The 10,485-nt window shown below is 36.1% G+C and overlaps 1 long non-coding RNA gene across 2 annotated transcripts; it reads right to left on the reverse strand.

The window, feature by feature from the left end:
- Positions 1 to 3,755: 3,755 nt before the first annotated feature.
- Positions 3,756 to 5,941, reverse strand: LOC127129901 (uncharacterized). Of its 2 annotated transcripts, none has more exons than XR_007806402.1 (3): positions 5,803 to 5,941; positions 4,845 to 4,958; positions 3,756 to 4,702 (listed from the first exon to the last, which is right to left on the reverse strand). It is a non-coding gene; the product is annotated as an uncharacterized LOC127129901 (long non-coding RNA). The 2 variants fall into 2 exon arrangements; XR_007806403.1 differs by having other exon boundaries at positions 4,845 to 5,142; positions 5,803 to 5,933.
- Positions 5,942 to 10,485: the final 4,544 nt, after the last annotated feature.

A 10,485-nucleotide genomic window follows, 5' to 3' on the forward strand; every position in this document is an offset into this window, starting at 1 on the left:
TGAATTTTATTTTTATATTATGTTTTGTCATATGCATATTATTAATCTATATGCAAAATATATATGAATTTTTAAATTTGGTAGGATCTTACGATCCGTGTTACGATCCCCCGATTCACGATCTAATTACCCTAACCCGATCTTGCCTAGGATCTCGAGTCTGACTACCTTGGGTGAATGCATGCGGCTATAACATAAGCAAAAAAATTCTCTTTCTTCCTTCCACCAATTCACCAAAAAATCCTCTCGTACTTTAATCCATTTGATATATTTATTTTGGTGAATTGGTGGAAGGAAGAAAGAGAAAATTTCTGCTTATATTATAGCCACTTATTGTATGCATGCATTCACTATAAATCCTTTCTTGTGTTTTCATTACTAGATCATCAATAATATCATCGCAGTATAATCCTTTTGAGAGATAAAAACTAAAAGAGAGTGTAAATCACCATTTGTGTTGGTGAGAATAATAATAATAATAATAATAATATTTGTATTCTCATTCATTTTTCAAAGAAGTTATTATTGTTACTTCATTGTTACTTCATTGTTATTATAGTGTGGGAAAATAGTGATCCTAGAATAATCATCCGCTAGCCTTGTATTATGCGTTTTAAGTTTATCTTTTCCAACAAGTGGTATCAGAGCTTCGGCTCACCACACATTTTAACTTATATTATTAACAATGGACGAGTCAATCTCGACGACATCGTTGACGATGATTAAGTTAACCTTTTCGAATTACTCCATTTGGAAGCCAAGAATGGAAGACATACTTTATTTCAAGGATTTGTATCAACCTTTGCAAGATAAAGGGACGAAGTCAGCCGACAAGTTAGATGATGATTGGAATGTGATGAATAGAAAAAACGATGGACAAATTCGACGATGGGTAGATCAAAGTGTCTTCCATCATGTTGCGCAAGAAACAGTTGCGTACACATTATGGACGAAACTAGAAACATTGTACAAGAGAAAGACAGCCTAGAATAAAGCCTCTACTATTCGGCAATTGGTGATCCTCAAGAATAGAGAAACCTGGAGTGTTTCCGAACACTTCAGCGATTTTCAAAGATTGATAAATCAACTCACCAATATGAAGATGGTGCTTGAAGATGAATTACAAGCATTATTATTATTAAGTTCCTTGTCATACAATTGGGATACACTTGTGGTTTCATTGAGTAACTCGGCATCACAAGGTGTTCTAACATTGGACATAGTAAAAGATAGCATGTTCAATGAAGAATCCCGACGGAAGGAACAAGGAATGCCGTCAGAGTCTGAGGCGCTTGTCATAGAGTATCGTGGAAGAAGTATCCACAAGAAGTTCAATAACAGAGACAAGTCAAGAGGAAAGTCTAGAGATAAGTTTAATGGAAGACTGAGGGCAAGAAAAAACGTTGAATGTTTTTACTGCCACGAGAAAGGTCCCATGAAAAGAGAATGTAGGAAGCTCAAAAGAGAGCAACAAGAAAATGGTGATGTGAGTAAGATAGCCACTACCATTTTTCAAAGCAATGAAGTAATCTTTGTTTGTGATGATGGTCATGTTAATTTGACATCACAAGAAACATGTTGGGTCGTGGATTCCGATGCATCATTCCATGTAACATCACAAAGGGATTTCTTTTCCTCTTATACCAGAGGTGAATTTGGTCATGTGAGGATGGGCAATGATAATACATCCAAAATCATGGGAAAAGGAGATATTTGTCTAGAAACACACACCGGTTGTCACTTAACATTGAAAGATGTGAGACATGTTTCTGACATGCGTCTCAATTTAATATCCACCAGACTATTAGACGAAGAAGGCTATACTAGTGTATTTGGAGATAGGAAATGGAAGCTAACAAAAAGTTCCTTGTTAGTAGCCCGAGGCAAGAAAGTAAGCACTCTTTATGTGATAGAAGCCAAAGTCAATAATGAGTGCGTGAATGCTCTCAGAGAAGACTCCTCGATCGAGCTATGGCATAAACGGCTCGGACATATGAGTGAGAAGGGACTTTAAGTTCTTTCCAAAAGAGGTATTTGGCAAGTGTGAAGGGATTGAAAATGTCTTTTAATCCATGCACACATTGCTTGACTAGAAAGCAACATAGAGCTTCATTTCAACATAAGGCCCCACATAGAAAACTAAATGTTTTAGATTTGATGCATTCTGATGTTTGTGGTCCAATGATCACTAGTACTCTTAGAGGTGCAAGATATTTTGTTACCTTTATTGATGACCACTCCATAAAGGTATGGGTGTATGCCCTCAAAACAAAAGATCAAGTGTTTGTAGTATTCAAACAGTTTCATGCTAGTGTTGAACAAGAAACTGGCAAGAAGTTAAAATGTGTTCGCACTGATAATGGAGGAGAATTCATAGGAGCTTTCAAACATTATTGTACGAGTAATGGAATCCAGCATGAAAGATTTGTTCCGAAGACACCTCAACATAATGGAGTAGCTGAGAGAATGGATAAAACTATTGTTGAAAGAGTGTGAACAGTGTTATCTCATGCCAAGTTACCATAGAGTTTTTGGGGTGAGGCTCTGATGACTGTAGTTGATTTAATCAACTTATCCCCTTCAGCTCCATTGAATGGTGATGTTCCAAATAGATTTTGGACAGGTAAAAATGTATCGTACAATCACTTGAAGATGTTCGGTTGTAAAGCGTTTGTTCATGTTCCAAAAGATGAGAGATCAAAACTTGACTCAAAGTCGAAGGAGTGCATCTTCTTGGGATATGGAAATGAAAAATCCGGGCACATGTTATGGGATCCTGTAGAGAAGAAAATTATTAGAAGCAGAGATGTTTTCTTCTTTGAAGACCAGAATATATTTAGAAGGGAGTCAAGCCTGTTATTTCTAGAGAACATTCGATCAACTTGGATCCAATTCCTCCTCGAGAGCATTACGAGGGAGATGAAATATAAGATATTGGAAAAGCAGAAAATGAACCTCCAATTGATAATGGTCCAACTGAAGAATTAAAAAATGGTAATAAAAGTGGAGGTGATAATGAAGATATGATTGAAGACTCTGAGAATGAAGAACAAGTTCCCTAATTAAGAAGGTTATTTAGGATACCTAAACCATAAACCAAATATCCTGCAACAGAATTTGTGTTACTCACTGACGGGGTAGAACCAGAGTCTTATGAAGAAGCTTTGATGGATAACCATAAAGAAGAGTGGTTGAAATCCATGCAAAAATAAATGTAATCCTTGCATGAGAACCTGGCGTATTAGTTGGTAGTTTTACGTAATGGTAAAAGAGCACTAAAAAACAAATGGGTGTACAAGTTAAAGAATGAGAATAATAACTCACGACCCAGATACAAGGCAAGATTAGTCGTGAAAGGCTTTAGTCAAAAGAAAGGCATTAACTTTGAAGAGATTTTTTCACCCGTGGTTAAGATGTCATCAATCCGAGTAGTGCTTAGTTTGGCTGCAAGTTTGGATCTAGATGTGGAACAACTAGATGTGAAGACTGCATTTCTTCATGGTGATTTAGAAGAAGAAATTTACATGGAGCAACCAGAGGGATTCAAATTCAAAAGACTTAAACAGGCACCACGTCAATGGTACAAGAAATTTGATTCCTTCATGATTGATCATGGATACCAAAGAACTAATTCTTATCATTGTGTGTTTGTAAGAGATTTAATTATGGTGAGTTCATCATATTACTCTTGTATGTTGATGATATGTTGATTGTAGGACAAAATAGTGATAAGATCGACAAGTTGAAGACTGGAATGAAGAAGCATTCTGCTATGAAAGATTTGGGACCGTCAAAACATATTCTTGGTATGTCCATTGTTCATAAGATTTGATCATTTCATGTCTCATGACACCACACGAGTGAAAGTATTCAAGGGAGCAAAACTATTGCTTCATATATCACTTAATTTGTGGTTGATTGGACTTGATATCAAGATTGCTCAAGAGCTCTGCAATATCATGCTCCATATACTCCTGAAGCTTCATGATATTAGGATGATTAAGCTTTCTCATAATCACTATCTCCATTGCCACAACTTTACTTTGTCCGAGTCTATATTGTTAAACCTCACCTTCTTTAGTGATACTATCTTCCATGTCTCAATGTCCTCGTTTTAAATACATTATCACATGTACCGTGTCCAATCATCTCTCTCAGAGATCTCCAGAATATGGTTTGTGATCTTTGAGAGAGATGATTGGAAAGAGTACATATAACAATGTATTTAAAAAGAGGGATATTGAGTCTAGGAAGATAGTGACACTGAAGAAGGTGAGGTTTAACAATTTAGACCGAGATCATCTAAAGATTAGATAATGATTCTGAGAAACCTTGATCATCCCAATATCACGAAGCTTTCAGAGTTAATTACTACTTATACCTTGTGTTTAAGTACATGAAACATGACATTGCAGGGCTCTTTGACAATCTTGATATCAAGTCCAGTCAACCATAAATTTAATGCTAAATGAAGCAATTGTTTTCTGCTCTTGAATACTTTCACTCGCATGGTGTGATGTATCGAGACATCAAATGATCGAATATTATTGTGAAGAATGAAGGAATATTGAAATCCCTAACTAATCGTGTTGTCGGATTATGGTATCAAGAGCCTCGTTCAAGATCCTTCGTTGGTTCGTCCACCATTTATTTTAACGCTATAGATGTTCAATCTTTGACGTGAGAGAATATGTTAAGAGACCTACATCGAACAATATAGAATTAAAATATGTGTTTATAAATGGGAGCAATCTTCATTCTAAAAATCGATTTTGTAGAGACTAAAACATACATTACATTTGAGGAGGAGATTATTTTGTTTAAATCATAATGGTTAGTCTTACATGGACTATAAATTTGTATGAAGTTGAATATTTAAGAGATGTAACACATATTCAATGCCTCAAGATTTTGAATGATGTGGTGTTCCAATCCTAAACACTTGCTGCCTCTGGAACCTAAAAAAATGAAGGCTTTGGTATAAAGGGTGAAAGGTTTATTGTAAGAACGAAGAAAAGAACTTAATTGTAACAGATTACATCAACTTCACAATAGCTAATCAACAAAACTAGAGTGTACAAATTGCAACTTGATATCTCAAAGTGAAGCCAATTTCAATGTCAAATAATCCAAATAGCTCTTCTGCAACCCAAACAAATAATCCAAACAGCTCTTATTAATTACTTTCTTAGAGTTATACAAGTCAATAAATTGGTTTTTAGAACTTTGGCAGAAAAGAATTTGTTTAAAAAAAATTCCAATCCTATCTAGTTTTATGTTGTGGGTGAGGAATGAGGATAAAACCTACCACAATCTATTTTATCCAAACCAGTTTTGAGCTTCCATGACCTTGTTAAAATTGCTACTTTCATCACCATAAAAAAAATATTGATAAGGAGTAGGAGTGGAGTTGGTATTTATGAAAAGTGGTCAACATAAATATAAAACAAAATAGAAAAATGGTAAGTTTACAAATTTGAATTAACTAATTTAGAGATGAAATACACAAAAGGAGGATTAAAAAATTTGCGATTGCAATGACCATATGTTTCAATGGACAAATCATGTAAAAATTGTGCATCAAATCTACAACTGAATAACAATAAAATTAAAGTAACAAACAGTCATTTTCTCCCTCACCTAATCTATCAAAGTCTCCCTCACACAGCCTAACACTTGACAGAGTTAAACAGTGGCTAATCTATCAAAGTCTCTAAAAACTTAAGACGAATCTGATACCAGAGTATTATGAAATAAGCAATTTTGAAAATCAATCTGATCAAAGAAGAAAGATGTAACTACCTGAGGCGGAGAGAGAGGTGTAACCGCAGTGAGGGAAATTGAAATAAGCAATTTTGAATTAATATGATATGATTATTATTGAAGCAAACAAGGTGTTTGACAAAAGGTCTCACCTGTGAAGTTGACGGCTATATCTGCATTTGCTAAATTGATGAAATTAAATTTTTGCAAATTTATTTTAATCATATTTTATTTTATAATAATTGAATACCCATAGATATATAGCCCCTTATGTCATCAAAGAGCCGAGCCACTCACAAACAGTTTATTTTTAGAATTTATAATTATTATTAAATTATTAATGCTAAAATTTTCTGAAAATAAATTATAATACATACCTTCATTATTTTTATTTTCTTTTTATTATTCATTGTTATAAAGTTGTCCCAATATGATTAATAATGTGATTTTCCGTTTTTTTGTTCTTATTCCAACCTCATTAGTATTAATGTGATTTGCCGTTTTTCCATTCTTATTTTTTTCATTTCTTAATTTCTTTTTACTTGCTAATTTTTAATTTATTAATTCATATTTTATGTTGCTCATTCTTTTTACAAATCATTACTAACTCGTTTTATTTTTTTCTCTTTCTACAATCTCTCATTACAAATTTAATTGGTAAACATTTTGTTAAATAAGTTTAAAAGATATGTTTTTATTTTCATTTTAATTTTTTTCTTATTTTTATTTCTTTGTTGCATTAATTATTCCTAATTTCTTTTTATTATTCATTGTTATAAAATAGTGAACTTTTTTTTTTAAAATAATCACCATTTTCAAAATAAATTCCAAAATAATCATTTTAAAAAAAATAATTCAAAATAACCACCTTTAAAAACAGATGCGGCAGGTGAACTGGCGCATCCGTTTTTCATTAAGAGGAGACGCCAAGGCCTAAGGTGCCTGCATCAGAAGCCCCGTGAGGAGACGTCAATGCCTATGGCGCCTGTTTATTGCATGTGGCGTATGCGCCAATTCATCTGGCGCATACACCTTTGTATATTTTTATTTATTATTTTATTTCTGAAATAATAAAAAATAATGTAAAAAAAATATTCATGATATAATAAATGTTACATGGGATTGACAAGAATTTAATGACTGACCCGATTGAAACGTCCCCCTGTTCCACATCCAGGTGCGTTAGTTTGTCTCCGAGGTCTCCCACGATTTTTCTGAGGTGTTTGGGGTATTTCCGTGCTGACATGATCGAATGATGGCTGGTGTGAAGGTCCGGTGAAAGTTCCAGCGGTATTTGACAAATGCGTCATCATTTGTTCTCAATATCCGGGGGGGGGGGGGGGGGGGGGGGGGGGCTCTGGCCAACGGCGCTTCCGTAATGGAGCGTATGGTTGTTGGTAGGTAGGGTTTGATTCTTGATTTTGTGGTTGGATGGGTGGCATGAATGGATTGCAACGTTGGGTGTTTGGTTGTTGGGTGGATGATATGAATGGGTTGCGAAGTTGGGTGTTTGGTTGTTGGATGTATGTGGTAGGTTGATGGTGTGAGGTTGGTTGTTGGGTTTGGGTGGTTTGACATTGGTGTTGGACGGGGACTTGTTGTTGGGCGTACAATGAAGAAGCTAGTTGGTGTGAATCTATCAAATACCGCGGCTCAGACACAAATTGTTGCGTTGTTATCGACCTAAATCATGCCATATATTGTTGAGTTGGTCTTGCACCATGGATGACTGGTTCGTTTAAGACGTGTTGTCGTCGATTCCTCCATTGACGACATATCTCTTTTGCAAAGTATCTCCAGTCGAAATAATCCCATTGGGCATCAAGTCTTTTTTGATGTCAATTCCCCAAACACGTCGGAGGTTCTGGAATCTGTTGTTGCATGTCGAACTGCAGTTTTACCCGGTCACTCTGGTGCATTTCTACAATAGTGAATAGGATAATTGGTGTCTTTGTTGTCCAAACTGCAGCATCGTCATGGTCCACATGATAAACTGTACAACATTACGACACGATTAAATGATAAATAACTTGATAAGTATTTTTAAATTAAAATATAGTTGTGTAGGAGTATTACATCGTCTGGTCCAATGTGGTCCAATAGAATGATAGACTATTATAACGTGTTTCAGACACCTATTGTAGTCCATCCCCTCTACCGACCACCTAGATCAAAAAAATTGAAAAATATTATTTACAGTTAATTGTAATATAAAATATAATTAATTAAATGGTAAAGTGTTACATTTACTTTGTTGCAAACGGAAACATGAATGGGTTCTCGTTTATCGGAGCGAGTGCTGACATTCTTGATCAACCTCATGCTTGTAGCACATACGCACATGAAAAAACGTACAAGTATTCTTTTTTGCATTTTTACACATTGCACTATATAGGTGGGATGAGTCTTACAAACAACTTCCAAAATACCTCTTGGCTCTAAAACAATATGCTCCAGGGACTATTGTCAAGTTGGAAACATTGCTCGCGTATAGACAAGACGGGACGTGTGCTATTGGAAATGGAATATTCCACCGTCTCTTCTAGGCGTATCAACCATGCATCATAGGTTTTTCTTTCTGTAAACCTATTATACAAATTGATGGTACATGGTTGTACAGGAAATACAAAGGAACGTTACTGATGACAGTGGCACAAGATGGTAACAACAATATTTTTCCAATTGCCTTTGCCCTTGTTTAAGGGGAGACTGCTGAGGGATGGAGTTTTTTCCTAAGAAATCTCTATTTGCTCATTGCACCGCAGCCTAACTTATGTTTGATCCCCGACAGACACCCTTCAATCATCAATGCATATAATAACATTGATAATGGCTGGCAAGATCCTCCTTCGACGCATGTCTTCTATATTAGACATATTGCTCAGAATTTCATGCGGGAAATCAAAGACAAGACGTTGCGGAAGAAGGTTGTCAACGCAAGTTACACATTATCAGAACCTTATTTCAAACACTACCGCGAAGAAATAAGATTGTCAAATGTATATGCAGTACGGTGGATCAACAATATTCCATTGGAGAAATGGACTAGGGCACACGACAACGGTCAACGTTGGGGCTACATTGCAACAAATGTTATGGAATCAATGAACTCTGTCTTCAAAGGCATCTGTAACCTGCTTATAATCGCTTTGATGCAGGCAACATATTTCAGGCTAGGGGCGCTATTTGAGACCAGACGTTCCAAATGGAGTTCAATGTTGCAATCTGGGCAGTTGGTCAGTGATGCTTCAATGAAATTCATTAGACATGAAGCTGTCAAAGCAAACACACATGTGGTCACGGTGTTTGACCGCACTAAAGGTTGGTATAGTGTTGTCGAGTCCATGGATGACAATGAGGGCATGTCGATGAGACAATACAGAGTCGAACTAGATAGAGGTTGGTGCGACTGCTGAAAGTTCTAAGCCTTTCGTATGCCCTGCTCCCATGTCATTGCGGCATGTTCAAAGGTTCGAAGGGATCCATCCTACTTGCTATCTGGCGTTTACAAAGTCACCAGCCTATCAAATGTTTATAAAATTAGTTTTTCCGTCGTAGCAAAAGAGGATTACTGGCCAGAATATCAAGAGGACATCGTCTGGCACAACAAAGTTATGCGAAGGAAGAAAAAGGGTCGCTCAAACAGCACCTGCATTCAAACCGAAATGGATACGGCGAACAAAATAGTTAGATTATGTAGTTCATGCCGTCAGCCAGGTCACAATCGTACTAACTGTCCTAGTGTTGGAACGAGCACAAGCAGATAAACTCATATGTACCTATGTTACAATATATGAAAAACTAAATTTATTTCATATTATAAGTTTGTGAGGAAAATACCATTACATAAACAATAACACAAACAATTAAAACAACTACAATATAATAAATATGCGATTACAACCATCAAAACAATTTTGAACATGTAATGCATCATCCTATGAACGTCTCGGTCAGACTTTATATCCACCCATTCACGCACTTCTCCATTTTGGTTGAACGTGGACACAAGCCATTAGATTCTTCTAATCCTTTCACCATCTCCAATTTCTCCATCTAACCAATTATTCAACGTCCGATTAAGATGTTCAAACAAATCTATATTCTAGAGTCAAATCTTTATCGGAGACGCAACAACGAAAAATATTAAATCGGCATTTCGCTTGTGAATGTATTCAGACATGGTTAAAACTCAAAAACTTGAAGGAGAGTGAAGTTGAACGAAAGAAGATATGGTAGTAGAGGAAGATTTTGTGTGAAAAATATTGCATACAGGGTGAAATATTTATATAGAGGAGATAGAAAATGCATGCGCCAAGAGGCTAGGCGCCTAACATGTCAAGACATGTAGGCCCCATAGGCATTGACGCCTCCTCATGAGGTACAATGCAAATGCTATAGGAATTGGTGCCTCCTCATGAGGCATAATGCAGGCTCCATAGGCATTGACGCCTCCTCATGAGACTTCCAATGCATGACAACTTAGTCTAACCGAATCGTATATGCACCAGATAATAGATAGAAGATAGACCAAGTATACCTAGTCTTAGAAGGGAGATCGGGTTTATGATGCTTCATCAAAGATTCAGTGTTAGTACCAGACTGTTATGGAAATGTTGAGTTACCCAAGGAATAGTTAAAAGGGGCTTGTGGAGAGAGAGAGAGAGAGAGAGAGAGAGAGAGAGAGAGAGAGAGAGAGAGAGAGAGAGAGAGAGAAATTCA

This window comes from Lathyrus oleraceus, chromosome 3 (assembly GCF_024323335.1).
Source record: "Lathyrus oleraceus cultivar Zhongwan6 chromosome 3, CAAS_Psat_ZW6_1.0, whole genome shotgun sequence".
NCBI lineage: Eukaryota > Viridiplantae > Streptophyta > Magnoliopsida > Fabales > Fabaceae > Lathyrus > Lathyrus oleraceus.